This window comes from Pristiophorus japonicus, chromosome 15 (genome assembly GCF_044704955.1).
Source record: "Pristiophorus japonicus isolate sPriJap1 chromosome 15, sPriJap1.hap1, whole genome shotgun sequence".
Taxonomy (NCBI): domain Eukaryota; kingdom Metazoa; phylum Chordata; class Chondrichthyes; family Pristiophoridae; genus Pristiophorus; species Pristiophorus japonicus.
Window position 1 is genome coordinate 165,586,663 of NC_091991.1, and position 16,795 is coordinate 165,603,457.

Sequence of the window (16,795 nt, forward strand, 5' to 3'; positions counted from 1 at the left end):
ACTCAAAAGTGGAGGTTTGAGCTCATGGTTCCATATCCCTTACTACTACCCTTACGTTAGTTTTGAAATTTCCCCTCAGCATCTTCAACTTTTGGGGGAGAGAGTTCCAGATTTCCACTAGTGTTTCCTGAAATCACCCTTTAATGGCTCTATCCTCTTGTTCTGGACTTCCCCACCAGAGGAAGTAGTTTCTATCTATCTACCCTATCTTATCCTTTAATCATCTTAAACACCTCACTCAATTCACCCTTTAATCTTTTATACTTGAGGGAATACAGGCCTAGTCATGGCCAATTTCATGGCCAATGCTTTCATCTCGAAATAATTGTCGAAGCATGTTCATGTGCATGTTCTTATAATGCAGTTGACATATTTTGAAAATGGACGTTACGGCGAGCGATATCAAATGGGCGGTAGCGTTAAATTTTCTGACTTTCTGCCATAAAGTGTGGCCGTCCTTAGCAACGGCATGGCAACGCTCCATTCCCGTGATTCTGGAGGTCAAGGCATGCGCAGAAGAGGAGACAGAGAAAGAGGGAGCTCAGAGGGACTGAAAGCGTGTGCGGCTGTGGTGTGTGCTTGTTTGGCTGTTGTGGGAGGAACGATGGAGATTCACCAGTAGCAAAAAGCCTATTAAGCACCAAGAACATAGTTGGCACCAAGATTTTGTCCAACAAATAACATATAAAATGGAAGGGATAGAGGAGGCCCTGGAGCTGGTAGCCAGGAACACTGGTGGCAGAGAGCTCCCAATGGATCCGGAGCACCGCACTGCACCCCAAGGTGACGCACTCCCATTATCAGCGTCTTGCTTATGGCTCGGAGCACGCTCTCACCTTGGGACCGTCCTCTCCCGTATCCATCCAAGTAGCGCTTCGGCCGCAAGCCCCCCCGCCTGTGAAGCATCACCTGAGGACCTCCTCGGCTAGGTGGCTTGGAGTCAGGAGGGGAAGGGGAAGAGGTAGAGGTGGGGAGGAGAAGCGTGCGAGGGGAAGGGCTGGTTTGTACAGAAATACTGATGATTTCAGACTAATGTTTGGTTTAAATGTTTTTTATTTAACAAAATCTTGCAGCACATTGGCTCAGATAGCTGCACCATTACACATTGGTGATTCCTTAACATCAAAGGGTATAATCACACTTAACTTCAATCAACTTAAACTTTAACTGTCACCAAAGTGATGCCCACCGTTGATGTATAACCTGTACACCCAGCAGTGTGTCAGTCTTGTAAATAACACCATTGTTCTTTCAGGCAAAGCGATCATTGATGAGCTCCTGACGTAAGGCTCTTGCAGCTATCATGCCACCATGGGCCCTTTCATGCGGTCTACAAGGGGGTGGGGGCATTGCTTTAGCATCAACCTGATTGTCTGGCCCAATGTCAGCATCCGCCTACTCGTCCTCCTCTTCCTCTCTCTGGGGAAGTGGACTGTCAGGTTCATCGGGCAATTCTTCTCCCATCCTGATAACCAAGTTGTGCAGCATGGAGCAGACCACCATGAATTGAACTACCTGCTCAGGGTAGTATTGGAGCTCGCTCATGAGTGCTCCAGGCATCTGAAGCGCTGCTTCAGCACTCCAATAGTTTTCTCAATGCTATTGCGAGTTGCTCTGTGGCTCTCGTTGTATCGCCTCTCGGCCTCGGTGTGGGTGCCACGCAGGGGGGTCATCAGCCAGGTGGCGAGGCCATATCCTTTGTCCCCAAGCATCCAGTAGTGACCTTGTGGCTCATTGTTAAACAAGTCAGATACAGTGCTCTCATGCAGGATGTGCGCATCATGGATGCTGCCTGGAAATTGAGCATTCACTGCCAGCATAATTTGCTGGTGGTCAACAACCAGCTGGACATTCAGGGAGTGGTATCCCTTGTGGTTCCTGAAAACCTCAGCATCCTGAAAAGGTGCCTGCATCACGATGTGCGTACAGTCTATTGCTCCATGCACCTTGGAAAAGTTTGCAATTCTGGAGAAACCTAGACCCTCTCACTCTGTGCCTCCCTGGTCATAAGGAAGCTGATCAAGTCCCTCCTGCATGCGTACAGGGCTTCAGTGACCTGTCTAATGCAGCGATGTGCGGTATGCTGAGAAAGTCCGCAAATGTCGCCAGCTGTGGCCTCAAAAGAACCCGAGGCATAGAACGACAGTGCCGCGGTGACTTTCCACACGGAATTAACACCGAGATTCATTATTAACGCCCGGCAACTGTTTTTTGTCGTAAAGAGCATGATCAGTGCAGTTCTGATTGTGCTGGCAGGCTGCAGATCTGCTCTTATCAGCTGGCATACCTCAGTGATAAACTCTTTGTGGAAGCGCAGTCTCCAAAGGCAAGTAGTGTCGGGCAAGTTGAGGTAAGAATGCTTCTCCTTGCACTTGCGGGGTGTGTAACGTCTGGTCCTCCTCATCTGTCTGTCACTTTGTTCATTGGGCACATAATGCAGTGCTACGTTCCTTCGGCGATGTCGAGTCTGCTGCATGTATTTGGTCACCAAGAAAGGGTGAGAAAGGACAGGCCCCATTGCAGTAGTTCTCTGTTTTCCACCGATTGGTCACAAACAAGGAATGTCCCGACGACCACACCACCTTAATTCCAATCGATCAAAGTGTGATCAAGATGCTTTTACAGATGTTCACATCAACTCCAATGAACTGCAGAGTACATCCGAACTCCGCCGAGGTTGAAGCACAGCAGCGTTTTAAAGGACACGACATGCGATCTACAACATGGCGTCCATAACGCTGTGATTCGTCCCGGTTACTTCCACTTCTTTGGATGTTTTTTTGAGCGAGCGATATTGTGGGCGGAATTTGTGCGAGGTGGTGAAATTGATGATGTGTGATCTCCATGGCTGCTAGTTTGGGTAAATTTGCTCTTTACGACAAAAAACAGTCGCTGGGCGTTAATAATGAATCTTGGCATTAATTCCGTGCGGAAAGCAACGCTGTGCGATATTATGGGCGTTGAAGTCGCCCATCCTGCTGATTCCGCCCCCAAAAACTGGGCAGGCGGGAATATTTTTTTTCGCCGTTACGCACATGGGGAAAGTAACGCTCGGCAATAAGTTTCCGAAAAATGCCCGCCAGTTTCCATTTTGTGCCAAAATGGGCGATATATGGGTGTTATACGTCATTTCAGCGGTAAAATGGGCGTTAAGCAGGCAAAAAAAGTGGAAGTTCTAGCCCTATATCCTTTGCAAACCTTACCTAACAAAATGGGTGTGGGGATAGTGCGGGAGGGTGGATTTGAGGTCGAAGATCAGCCATGAACTTATTGAATGGCGGAGCAGGCTTGAGGGGCCGAATGGCCTACTCCTGCTCCTATTTCTTATGTTCTTTTGTTCTTATGTAAGCAAAGCAGGTAAATGGAGTTAAGATACAGATCAGCCACAAACTAATTGAATGGCGGAGCAGGGTCGAGGGGCTGAATGGCCTGCTCCTGTTCCTACATTCCCACTTTGCTAAATTCCTCAGGAGTGTTTTCGCTCCACCAGCATTACTTCAACTGAAGAATCTCCCGGTCATTGGATGTGAGCCAAGTAGACCAGAAGGCCCTGGTCCAATCCCCGTTCTGCGTTGTTATTTGATCTGATCGGGTAGCAGTGCGGGAAGTGAAAAAACTGTTAGGCTTCCCATTGCTGATCATAATCCAGCAACCCCTGCTAAAAGTGATTGTACATCAACCCTGAGCGAAAGTCAGGATTAGGCTTGGCTGTGATAAACTCCGCAGTCCCAAACAGACGTCCGACACTCACTGCCAATAACCCGTACTAGAGTAATGGCCTCTTGGTCAAGGTACTGGTGGGTGATCGCTGCCCATCAAACCATGATCCAGCAATGGGGTGCAAATCTTCAGCAGAGGAGGAAGAAAATAAGAAAAAGCTCTTTATCCTGACACATTATAAATGAACTCTTGTCAACCTATTGATGCATGTCGGAGCGCCGTCTGAACAGTATGCTGGTGCTATTAGCTGCGTTGCAACTTCTGTGCCTGGATGAAACAAACTGCACCCATTGAGAGCTCCAGTGTCACTGTGCATACACAGGTGTGCCCGCATTAGTGTGGAGCTGCTTTAAGTGTCAGAGGAAACTGGAGCCACAGGTAAAAATAACACACCGGGTGTGAGTGACATGCTAGTTTTTAAGGCCACTTCATTCATGCACTATAAAGAAAGACTTGCATTTCTATAGCGCCTTTCACTATCTCAGGGCGTCCCAAAGCGCTTTACAGTCAATTAAGTACTTTTGAAGTGCGGTCACTGTTGTAATGCAGGAATCACGGCACAGCAAGCTCCCACAAATTACAGTGTAATCAGATAATCTGTTTTAGTGATGTTGGTTGAGGGATGAATATTGACCAGGACACTGGGAAGTAACTCCCCATCTCCATCAAATAGTGCCATGGGATCTTGTACATTAACCCAAGATGGTAGCTGGGGCATTCTTTTAACATCTCTTCTGAAAGACAGCACCATCCAGCACAGCAGCACTCCCTCAGCACTGCACTGAAGTGTCAGCCTAGCTGATGTGCTCAAGTCCCTGGAGTGGGACTATGCTCATCATCTTAGGCAGTCCCTCGAAGCGAGGATGACTTGCTTCCACGCCAAAAAGGGATGAGTTCACAGGTGTTTCAATGAAGGACCTAATATTCCAGGTCCCGAACTACATCTTGAAGGGTGGAAGATGCAGGTGCGTGGATTTTTTTAACGTGTGGTGACCGTTGCACATCAGCCACCACACGGGCTTGACAGGGCTAGGTCTTGGTCCAGTGGCAAGGATTAACCAAGACGACTGCAGACCAGCTCTGCTGCGCGGGCCTAGTGCGCGCACATATCGCAGTGTGGGCCGGCCTGTGCTGCCCCTGGGCCCTCGCCTCTTCTGGGCCCTAGACTCACGCCTCTCCTGGGCCCCGGTCACTTCCTTCTACAAATTCTTGCCGCTCCTTTGCCCCTCCTGCTATGCCTGCCCACACTGCAATCAGCGACTGGACTTCGCAGCCATCGCCCTCCTGCAGTGGTATGCCGCCGCACACTGCTCCCTCTGATGGTCCCATCCTGCTGATGGTCTTGCAGGCCGGGACCACGCCGATTTCCGGGCCGGGCCGCTGCACGCTGCTCCCTCTAAAATGCAACCTTTCAATCACAGTAAATCCTCTTCAATTCACTAACGTGGCCTTTCGATGGTGGTGGACTATGAACCCACTACCAGCTCACTCAGAGGCGAGAGTGCTACTCACAGAGCTACAGCTAACACCTATATAAAACTATTTGAGCTGTATAATTGATTGTATAAATGTCTTAAGTGAAGTGGCTTTGGGCAATCTCAATCCAGTACAAAATTATACACTGTTTGGCAATGAGACATCGAAATCAGCCATCTTGTTTCAATAGGCCACAAGATGGCTGGTATGGGAAATACAAATGTCATAATGGTGCTGTTCTGAGGTTGGTTTGAAGAGAGATTGGTGTAGAAGGAGCTTTATCCTATATATAACCCACACAATACCTGTCCTGTATGTATTTGATAACACTGGGCCTAAAAGGTTGCAAAATGTTCCATTCACTAGCACTACCATATCTCACCTCGATAAGCTCAAGACAAATTCTTTATGATTCTGCCACTATTGGGTTTGTTCCAAGTACTGCCTGATGTTTGATTCCATCCAGCATGCTTGCAGGGAGTTTTCTTCATTTTCAATACGTTAAGATGAACCGTTTCACCCTGCAGGGGAGAGAGAGCATCAGTGTCTGCTTCTTGCCCCTTCCCTGCCCCACCAACAAATTACACGTCCTTTTGTACGAGCAAAGAAACGAATCTGAGTGGAATTATTGGCTCCACCACCATCCCAGACTGAAGAAAGACACGTGACAGACGTTGAGGAAAACAAAAAGAGACGTAAAAATGCAAATATAAACATTATGAATTGGGTTTCCACCTTATTCCTGTCTTAAGTGCTGTGTGTGAGAATTCCTTCAGGATGTTTTGACTCGCTGCCTTGGAGTCTTCAACTCTCTGCAAACTCAGCAAAAAGCTGAAGAGGACTCGAGGCTGTGAGTCAAAACATCTTGGGAGAATTCCACTCACAGCACTTTAAACAGAAGTGAAGTGGAAAAGCTATTCATTGTGTGTTAGTCTCAGCACTCCCAACAATGAAAGATGAGTCTGCACCCCCCCCCCCCCCGACTCACCCCACCCCCACCACCTCGCTCTCACTCTCCACTTGATTTGTTGTTTGCTTTTCCTCTTCTTATCTTGGGCGTTACTGCTTGCAGTGGAATATGATGAAGTGGTCGGCCCTGAACATGTAAACATATCCATGGCCAATGTAAAATGCTTGGAATTCATAACCTCTCAGAGATAACGAATTGTGTTACAATCTTGGTGTTTATTGAACTTCAAGAGTGTCGGTAACAGGATACAGTTTTATAACACATCTGTTAATGTTCTATGAAAATCTAGAGGAGTGCGAGACAGCAATCATTTTTCATATTTCCACATTTTTATTGCCCTTTGTTTCTAGGAGGAGGAATATTTCTGGCAGAATTTCTCCATAGCCAATTTACCTAAATTAATATTTTTTAAAGAGATCCTGCTGTATTTAAATAGCAATAGGATGTATTTTTTTTTAATGATTGCATTGTTAAGACAGTGTGGGACCCCGTGGCAGTTAACAGAAGGTCCTTGTCTGAAAACCTCCGCCGCTAACTATTGAACCTTCCAAAATAGGGGATGGAAGATTACCCCTTTCCGCAGGTAATGTGATTCAGATCTAATTTTTTCCTTAAAGAAAGACTTGCATTTCTACAGCGCCTTTCATGACCAACACACATCTCAAAGTGCCTTACAGCCAATGAAGTACTTTTTGGAGTGTAGTCACTGTTGTAATGTGGGAAATGCAGCAGCCAAATGCACACAGCAAGCACCCACAAACAGTAATGTGATAATGACCAGATTACACTGCTTTTGTTATATTGCATCAGCTGTGATTCAGTGGGTAGCACACGTACCTCTGAGTCAGAAGGTTGTGGGTTCAAATCCTATTCCAGGGACTTGAGCACATAAATCTAGGCTGACATTCCAGTGCAGTTCTGAGGGGGTGTTAGAGGTGCTGTCTTTCAGATGAGACATTAAACCGAGGCTCCGTCTGCTCTCTCAGGTGGACGTTAAAATGTAAAAGATCCATTGGCACTATTTTGAAGAAGAGCAGGGGAATTATCCCCGGTGTCCTGGCCAATATTTATCCCTCAATCAACATAACAAAAAACAGATGATCTGGTCATTATCACATTGCGGTTTGTGGGAGCTTGCTGTGTGCAAATTGGCTGCCACGTTTCCCACATCCCAACAGTGACTACACTCCAAAAGTACAGGGAAATGGACCTGAGTCCATGATTGGATCGTCGGATCAGCCATTATCGTATTAAATGGCGGAGCAGGCTCCAGGGGCCGTATGACCTACTCCTGCTATTTCTTATGTTATTATGTACTTCATTGGCTGTAAAGCGCTTTGAGACGTTCGGTGGTCATGAAAGGTGTAATATAAAAGCAGGTCTTTTTTTTTGTCTGAGGGATAAATATTGGCCAGGACACCGGGGATAATTCCCCTGCTCTTCTTCGAAATAGTGCCATGGGATCTTTTACGTCCACCTGACAGAGCAGATGGGGCCTCGGTTTAATGTCTCATGCGAGAGATGTGTTAATGTTCTGGGTTAGGGGGCATAGATGGAAAGATTACCAGTAATAGATTTTATTATTATATGGACAATTCAGAGGCTATAATTTTTAAAGAGTGTAATTTTTAAAGAATGTGTTCTGGTCACGATTCCCGCTGACTGCTTTGCCTTGATGGCCAGGAAACTGGAAATTAACCGACGGACTGCAGTGCCATTTCCCCATTAGTGCACATAACACAGTGAAAGCTGCTTGTAATAAAATGCAGGCATGGAATTTCCTTGTAATCAACTGTAGATTATTTCTCTGTAAAGCTGCAGTAAATATGTCACAAACACCTTTAATACTCTTCTGTGAATGTCATACTGCAAGACTGCCATCTGCTAGTTTGCCTTGCGGAAAGAAAACCTCAAAAATCATCAGATTATCACACCCCATGGGGATAGTTCTTAATTCTGTGCGACAGTGTAAAACTGGGCCATAGTGGGTCAGTCGCCCGCTTTACATCCTTCCTCATTTTTTGTCTCCAACGAAGTCAATGGAAATAAAAATGGGGAGCAATGTAAAATGAGCTGCTGACTCGCTATCGCCCATTTTACACGATTGCACTGAAGTCACGATCAACTACCCCCAGGTTTCATTGCTGGGCTGGGCTGAGCTGTGCAGTCAGCCCATCTTAGACAGAGTGGTCATGGGAATGCTACAATTGACCACAGTGCCTCTAGACTTAGGGAGTGGAAAAGTTAGCCGGAGTTCCTGCTCCCCTGATTGTTTTCCATTGATCTTTCCTAGAAGATACAAGCCTATGGATGTCAGCTGAGGTCAGGATCAGAGTTTGGCCCATAAAAGACTTGCATTAATATAGCACCTTTCACAACCCCAGGGAATCCCAAAGTGCTTTACAACTAATGAAGCACTTTTGGAGTGTAGTCACTGTTGTAATGTGGGAAACGCGGCAGCCAATTTGCGCACAGCAAAATCTCACAAACAGCAATGTAATAATGACCAGATAATCTGTTGCTAGGTGTTGGCTAAGGGATAAATATTTGATAGGACACTGGGGGAACTCCCCTGCTCTTCTTTGAAATAGTTCCATGGAATCTTTTATGTCCACCTGAGCGAGCAAACGAGGCCTTAGTTTAACATCTCATCTGAAAGACGGCACCTCCGATAGTGCAGACCAGGACCTCAAACCCGGCACCAAGCTCATGGTCTACAGGGCAGTAGTGATACCCACTCTTCTATATGGTTCAGAGATGTGGACTATATACAGCAGACACCTCAAAGCGTTGGAGAAGTACCACCAGCGTTGCCTCCGCAAGATCCTGCAAATCCATTGGCAGGACAGATGCACTAACGCCAGTGTTCTCGCTCAGGCCAACATCCCTAGCATCAAAGCACTGACCATGCTCGATCAGCTCCGTTGGGCGGGCCACATTGTCTGCATGCCCAACACGAGACTTCCAAAGCAAGTGCTCTACGTGGAGCTTCGACATGGCAAGCGAGCCCCAGATGGGCAGAGAAAACGCTTCAAGGACACCCTCAAAGACTCCTTGACAAAGTGCAACATCTCCACCGGTACCTGGAAGTCCCTGGCCAAAGTGGAGGAAGAGCATCCATGAGGGCGCTGAGCACCTCGAGTCCCATCGCCGAGAACAAGCAGAAAACAAGCGCAGACAGAGGAAGGAGCGTGCGTCAACCCAGGCTCACCGACCACCCTTTCCTCCAACCACTGTCTGCCCCACCTGTGACAGAGACTGTCGGTCCCGCATTGGACTCCACGGTCACCTGCAAACTCACTTTCAGAGTGGAAGCAAGTCATCCTCGACTCTGAGGGACTGCCTATGATGATGATGATGATGACTCCATCAGTACTGCACTGGTATGTCGGCCTTGACTTTTATGCTCAGTCTCTGGAGTGGGACTTGAACCCACAATCTTCTGACTCAGAGTGCTACCCACTGAGCCATGGCTGATGCGGCCCACAGTTAAATATTCTGCCGAACATTACAATCTGGGCTCAAACGTAAAGGCTGGGCACGGGTGAGATGGTGTCGGCTGTCTGTAGCCCATAGGACCTCACTCCAGCATGAATCAGCACCTTCAGCAAAGAAGATCAAAAGGTGACTAAAGCCAGCAACAAGAAATCAAAGAATGTTTAACAACTGAGCTTCTAGTTCTTTTTCCCATAATTGTTGACTAAGAGAAAGAAAAGTAAGAGAGAGGCATCTTTATCCACCCACATTAAAGACACACTTTAAAATGATACCTACCAACACAAAGCACACCCACAGATTATTTACCTTACACAGCTTCGATATAAAGGACCCTGGCTGCAGTTAGTACTGCTGGCAAACCAGTATATTTTATGCTACACATATAGAAAAATATCCATCCTGAGTAATAAATAATCAATTAATTTAGAGTCTGTAATCGAATCGGTTTTCCAACAACATTGACAAACCGCTCAAGTTTTCCTCTCAAACTGCATGACATCATCTGAATCATTCAAAGGTATCAATTGCTGTATATATTACCATGCAATTTTTATATGACAATTGGCTTGACATCACAGAATTCCAAAACTCCAACCTATTTCCTATTCATTGATTATACAATAATGCATCTTATCGGGTGTCAGCCTTGGCTCAGTGGGAGCACTCTTGCCTCTGAGTCAGAAGGTCATGGATTCAACTCTCACTCCAGAGACTTAACCACATAACTTAGGCTGACACTCCAGTTCAGTAACGAGGGAGTGTTGCACTATCGGAGGTGCTGTCTTTCAGATGAAATGTCAAACCAAGGCCCCCTCTCACTCAATGGGATCCATGGAATATAGGGACATTGCAGTGTAGTGATTATATTACTGGGCTATCAATCCAGTAAACCTGGATTTATAATCTGCAGCTCAAACCCTACTCTGGCAGTTTCAGAATTTGAATTCAGTTTTAAAAATCTGGAAATAAAAATCTGGAAATAAAAAGTAGAAATTACCACAATGCTGATGAATTATTATAAAAACCCAACTGCTTCACTAATGTCTTTACCCACTCTGGCCTAAATGTTTCACCAGTCCCACACCAACAACCGCCCTCTGAAGTGACACTCAGTTTTATCAAACTGCTGGACTGAAGCAGTTCAAGAATTAGACCTTCTCTGGGCAATTAAGGATACCCACATCCTGACAATGAATTTTTTAAACTATATCTCCCTCGGCATTATTCAAAGAGGAGCAGGGACATTATCCCTGTGTCCTGACCAATATTTATCCCTCAACCAACACTACCAACAGTAGGTAATCTGGTCATTTGTCTGATTGCTGTTAGTGGGACATCACGGTGTGCAAATTGGCTACATTACAACAGTGACAACACTTCAAGAGTATTTCATTGCGTGTAAAGCATTTTCAGATGTCCTGAGGTTGTGAAAGGTGCTATATAAACAAGATCCTTCTTTATGTCACATGAACCATTTGCTATCTTACAGCTTATGAGGTCACTCACATTTAAACTGAATCTTATATTACTGTTATGAGGCTTTTTCTTCTTTGTGTCAGTCACTATGATTGCAAACTTTGAATGTAGACCTACCGGTTTTTGTGTTGGCAGGAATGAGGCCTCCACAAGGTGGTGGTCTCACAGTGGATTAGTGCTGTGTCAGCTTTAGTCTAAGACCAGAAACTGAAACAATGGCCCAGAAACGTCTGTACATTGTAACGTTGCATCAATGTCATGACATCCCTCCCCATTATATTTATTTGTGTAATTACATGTCTTTGGGTCAACTCTGACATAAACCTTTGTTCGACATGGCTCAACTGCACTGGCTGCAATACTCCTGAAGCTCTGGCACATACGTGATGCATGGTGTCAGGGCATTCAGCCTCTTGTGCCCTGTACGCTTCTTTATGTATGTGGTTATATAGTTAGTGGTGATTCCAGTGTTGGAGATAGTCAGAGCAGGCACAGTGTGTAGGGGTGTGTCAATAAAACCAACCCAAGGAGGAAAAAAATAAGGATTTCAAAAAAATAAAGGGATATAATGACTGTTTAGAAACAGTGATTACAATCAGGAATAAGTGTATATACAGCATGAAATACCAATACCCACAACATTAAATAAACAGCAGTTTTCTCATTGTCAATCAGATTTAGAAAAAGCAAAAAAAAACACTGGCAAGATTGAGCTGTGTGATTGTTTTAGTCTAATTCCTTATTGTCTTTTTTGGAAAGTTTTAACAACAACAACAACAACTTGTATTTATATAGCGCCTTTAACGTGGTGAAACATCCCAAGGAGCTTCACAGGGCATTATAAAACAAAATTTGACACCGAGCCACGTAAGGGGAAATTAGGGCAGATGACCAAAAACTTGGTCAAAGAGGTAGGTTTTAAGGAGTGTCTTAAAAGGAGGAAAGAGAGGCGGAGGGAGGGAATTCCAGAGCCTAGGGCCTTGGCAGCTGAAGGCAGGCCATCAATGGTTGAGTGATTATAATTAGGGATGCTCAAGAGGGCAGAATTAGAGGAGCACAGAGGGTTGTGGGCTATAGAAGATTACAAAGATAGGGAGGGGTGAGACCTTGGAGAGATTTGAAAACAAGGATGAGAATTTTAAAATCGAGGCGTTACTTAACAAGTCACTCAAAACGTTGTCCTTTACTCTTTCCAGTGCATTTGCTTCTCTTCCCATTTTCCTTGGTAGTTTTGCCTTTTCCTTTCTTTAAAAAAATGTTGCAAAGTTCCTGTTATCCTCGCCCATTTCCTCTTATTTAACAGGGAGTTTGGCAATTACCTTAGTCTAATGATAGAGCTGCTCTGTGTCAGATTTTCTTCAAGCAGACTTTTAAAGAAGACTGTGTTAAGTTGTGTAGTGTGACTTTTCATAGTTCTGCAATGTAATTTTCTAATAATCGGTGTGAGAACTTTAGAGAAAATCAATTTTGCTGATGTGGTATGATTACAACGCGATTTCTTTTTGCTGTTAACTGCAAATGGCTTTCTATGCACTATGGATTAATTTGGTCTGGCTGATTCTAAATAACCCTCAGTGCATACAAACCTCTTTCCAGCTACCGCCGAACTGCAATCAAACCATCCACGCACATAACAGGGTTGGCTGGTATTGTACACAGACCCCGCTTTCATAAGCTAAATCCCATTTGGATGCTGAAGTATTGGCTCATATTAAATTTCACGTAAGTGATATTGCAAGATCCTATGACATTCACATCCCTCAGGGGACCCCTTCAATCACCTCCCCCAGCCTGTTCTACACAACCATTTTGTTTATACATTACTGCCCTTGCATAAAAAATGCTGAATGGATCTTTTTTCTCTCCTCTCCTTTTATTGACTGCTTTGCTCATTTGCATAAATGCAATTAAATCATTTCCACTCGTCCTGTTTTGCAGCAGAATGCAGTATTTATTGAAATGTGCATGTAAAAAAAAACCTAACCTTTTAGCATGCATCGTATGTGCTTTAGAAAACTCATTTGGGTTGGAGCGGGGGCTACTGCGATTAGCATTAGCCTCACTCCACTGAAAGTTGTTGGCAAAAGAGGTTGGGAAGTGTGTGTGTGTGGGGGGGGGGGGGGGGGGGCGGGTAAAGCTGTGTTCACACCGACAGTGTCACATTGGCGATTTAACTTGGACTTTCAATCACTTTAGCTGCGAGAAGGTCGAGAACTCCATTATCTTTTAACTGTTGCTCACTCCTGTGACCCGTGTGTGTCTGTGTGTGTGTGTGTACTTACTCAGGTGATCAGAGGCAGAGCGGGTTCAGTGAAGCCAGCAACACATGGACGCAGATTTCTGAGATCGCCTCTTCAGATAAAGATTGCCTCTTCTCGAAGCTGCGGCGTCTCTCCCCGCCCCAACTCTCCAATCGCATTTGGCGTTTTAAGATCAGTTTCATTCATTCAAAGTCAAGACAAGCCAAGTGAGCTGGGCCCGCACTAGCCCACATAGAAAAATGAGCATCCGATCGCGGGCTATGGCAGTGAGACTCACTTCTGGAAGTCAAATGATTGGGGTGAAATGATGTACAACTGGGCAGCAAGCAACAGTGTATGCACTTATTTAGACTGCTATCCCATTGTGCTTTATGCTGGAAATACTTACTTGCCACGTTAGTGGACGGGACATTCTGGGCTGCGTTGTCTCCACGTTGACCAGTAATATTGCTGGGGTTGGAAATCCAGGCGGGTTGAAGGGCAATATTCCAATTTCTCATCTACGGCTGCCAAGATTGAACTCTCGTGCCCCTTCAGTAACCCATCCTTCCCAGCCAATCACCGTCTCGCCTTGAGAGAACCCTCTCTCCAGTGGTGACCTCCCACCTTGAGCCAGAACCAAGCCCTGGGGCTCTGACCAATGGTCACTAGACTGCTGAGCGGCCTTTGTGCGGCCTGCAGTACTGGCCCAAGGTCATCAAAGACTCTGGGGCCTTTTATCGACAGATTTCTCCAATGGATGTTTCATGGCTACTTAAAATAGGAGAAAGACCCCAAAGATCGGTCAAGAACGGATTCAACACCTTATATAATCTATCATCTGTTGCTGAATCGAGATGAAAATAGCATCTGCATTATTTCTTATTTACTGTACTTAAAATCAGGGGAGGAGTTTAAAAAAATACAGAATTGTAATATGCATTGTAAATTTTTGTCCAGCATTCCCAAAGACTTGGAGAAGCTTCTGAGAGAGGTGTCAACCTCCCACATTCTACCCTAGATAAACTTGAGGTTATCCTGAACTCGGTTGCCCATGTCCTAACTCGCCCAAGTCCCGATCACCTATCACTGTGCTAGCTGACCTACATTGGCTCCAGGTTAAGCAATGATTATAAAATCTTCATCCTTATTTTCAAATACCTCCACAGCCTCGCCCCTCCCTTTCTCTGTAATCCCCACCAGACTCACAACCCCCTCCCCTCCGCCCCCCCCCCCCCCCCCCCCAGATGTCTGCGCTCCTCTAACTCTGCCCTCCTGAGCATCCCTGATTACAATCGTTCCAACATTAGTGGCCGTGCCTTCTGTTGCCTGGGCCCCAAGCTCTGGAACTCCCTGCCTAAACCTCTCCACCTCTCTCTCCTCCTTTAAGATGCTCCTTAAACCCCACCTCTTTGATCAAGCTTTTGGTCATCTGCCCTCATTTCTTCTTATGTGGCTCGATGTCCGTTTTTTTGTCTTACAGCACTCCTGGGGCGTTTTACTACGGTAAAGGCGCTATATAAATACAAGTTGTTGTTGTACTTAAAATCCCGGGGCGTTTTTGCAGAATATTTGTCCAGTATTCCCATGGGCTTGGAGAAGCTGCTGAGAGAGGCGATAAGACAACATATAAGTTGCACGTTGGTGCGCTAATGACTTGAAGATTTCTGAGGGTAATTGTTTTATTCTTGTACCTGTCTCGATCCAGTGGGTCCCATTTATTGACACACTGGTTCATTTCGCGCTCCATTTTCCCCGCATGGGAAGTGCTGGAACCGGTCTGTTTTCCCTGACATTGAGCAGTCGGTTAAATGAATCATTCAAACCAGTTAACAGTTAACTGAATAACTCAACCTGTGCGCAGTCTGTGCTTCCATTTCATCGCTGAAGATTGTCCGTTCTGATGTGCAATATATTGCATATTTCTCATCGTCCCTGATCGATTTGCAACAAAAAAAGATCTAATGTAGACGCCCCCACACCGCCTTCTCCACCCCCCCCCCCCCCTCCCCACTCCCCACACACAGCATCAGGAGAGAAACAGAGTTAACGTTTCAGGTCGGTGACCGTGGGTCAGAACTAGTTATTACTAGTTATTATTTTAGCTAATTTACTGTATTGCTCACAGACTCATTTGTCAAGCTCTGTTCCTTGAACTCACATTATTTGCATTAACATTTGCAGTTCTATATAGTTGAGGAGAACTTTCTTCACCTAGAGGGTGGTGGGGTCTGACACTCATTGCCTGAAAGGATGGTAGATGCAGAAACCGTCTTGGTATTTAAACAGTACTTGGATGTGCACTCGGAGTGCTGTAACCGGCAGGGCTACGGACCGAGAGCTGGAAAGTGGGATTAGGCTGGATAGCTCTTTTTTCGGCGGGAACAGACACCATGGGCCGAATGGCCTCCTTCTGTGCTGTGAATTGCTATCATTTTATAATTCGGTGCAGCCCGAATAAACCAGAGATTTTTAGGGGGGAGGGGCGGCGGTGTTAATAGGGAATGGTTATGTATCGATGCCATTTATTTCAAATTCGCACTCTCCTATCCAGATTTCCCAATCTTTAAAACGGGCGCTCTCTCTCCCCTTGCTGTATGTGTTGGGAACATGTCAGTCTCGATGGGGCTCTTCTTTGTAAAAACTAAAAACAGCAGATTCTGTTTATAGTTTCCTGGAATATTATCAGGTGGGAATAACTTCCCTGCAGCCAAACCCTGTGGGACTGAACCTAAAAAGGTTTTGTTTTTGCTGGTGAATGAATATGATCTTTTAAAAAAAGCTCTGGCGTTGAAATCAGCCGCGATGGCGCATTAGAATCACACAGAGTTTCGAACTGCTTGGTGAAGGGGGGCTGTTTAATTTGTATTGCAAACATGTCACTTTAAACGGCGGCTGCAGCTGTGAGAGAGCATGGGGCTGTGGGAGCCGAGTTTAAGCAGGAACTGACTGGTTCCTAAGAGCGGCCTGGCACAATCCCCCAGGTGATCACTGAAGGTGACCAGAAACGCTGCTGCCACACTTACTATTTTTACTACCTGTGCGTCTTGTTGTTCCTGCGCTGGATGGAGGTGGGGCGGGCGCGGGAAGAAAGCAGCGCAAATTCAAGTGCAAAACCAAAATAGACCAACTCACTCCAGAGTAAACATTTCTTCGAAATATTCAACTTGAAGAATTCCTGCTGCAGTTTAACTGTCCAAATCTGGCACTCAGGAATCAGTGGCGAGGATACATTTTGGGGATTATTAAACTAGCTCTGAATGTCGAAATGAAACACGTCACTTCGCCAAAGCCTGTTCTGGAAGATGCCAGTCACTCCACTGCCAAGCTCGCTCTAATTTCCTTACATTATAATCCGTTCCTTACAAAAACGGATTGTTTTTCCCCCACGAACGTCACTCAAACGTCGGCTGGA

At 45.7% G+C, this 16,795-nt stretch overlaps 1 long non-coding RNA gene across 1 annotated transcript in view; it reads right to left on the bottom strand.

Moving 5' to 3' along the window:
- The window catches only part of LOC139281215 (uncharacterized), a 39,953-nt gene extending 23,368 nt beyond the window's left edge, over positions 1 to 16,585 (bottom strand). The window contains exons 1-2 of the long non-coding RNA XR_011596848.1: positions 16,516 to 16,585; positions 5,579 to 5,717 (exon numbers count right to left, since the gene is read on the bottom strand). This is a non-coding gene — a long non-coding RNA (uncharacterized lncRNA). The remainder of the gene's footprint in view (positions 1 to 5,578; positions 5,718 to 16,515) is intronic.
- Positions 16,586 to 16,795: the final 210 nt, after the last annotated feature.